Below are 706 nucleotides of genomic sequence, written 5' to 3' on the forward strand. Positions count from 1 at the left end.
TATTGACCAGAACCCAAGCAAGATGCACATGTTTTCTTGGGACCTTAGGGTTGCTGGCCTCTTGTTTTCCCAGCCTGTCTTCTGCGGGAGGGGCCTGCCGCGCTGTTAGTCAGGAAACCCTGTTTGGGCGGAGTTGCCCTGCGCCCCTGTGGGGGGGGGATGGGCTCAGTGGGAATCAGTCTTTGGGGCTTTTGTTCTCTAGCGCCTTTCCCTGGTGGCTTTCCGCGTCTCTTCCGCAAGTCAGAGCAGAAGAGACCGTTTCCAATCTCTGCCTCAGAGCAGAGAGACCGCAGTCTGTTCTTCAGTGAGCCCTCCAGGCCACACAGTCTCCGTTTCTGTCCGTGCTGCTATAAACTGCAGCGTCCTGGGTTGTGCGCCCCTCCGCAGCGCTCCCAGTCCTGCCTCCAGGTCGGGGCACGTCTCTGCCCTTTGTGCTTCTAAAACCGCCAGCTGCTCTCAGTTCGGGCGCGCGCGTGACTCCGCCGCTTGGGGTTCCCTCCCGGGAACTGCAGTTCGTGTGCGCGCGACCCCGCTGCTCCCCGCTCGGGGTTTCCACCCCGGGGGTTGCAGTTCACCGGCGCGACCCCGGCGCACCAGGTTTCCCTCTCGGAGGCTGCAGTTCGTGTGCGTGCGACCGTCGCTCTGGTTTCTGTCCGGGGGGCTGCGGTTCGCGTGCGCGCGACCCCCCCCCCCCCCCCCCCCCCCC

Source organism: Phoca vitulina, unplaced genomic scaffold (assembly GCF_004348235.1).
Source record: "Phoca vitulina isolate PV1807 unplaced genomic scaffold, GSC_HSeal_1.0 scaffold3, whole genome shotgun sequence".
NCBI lineage: Eukaryota > Metazoa > Chordata > Mammalia > Carnivora > Phocidae > Phoca > Phoca vitulina.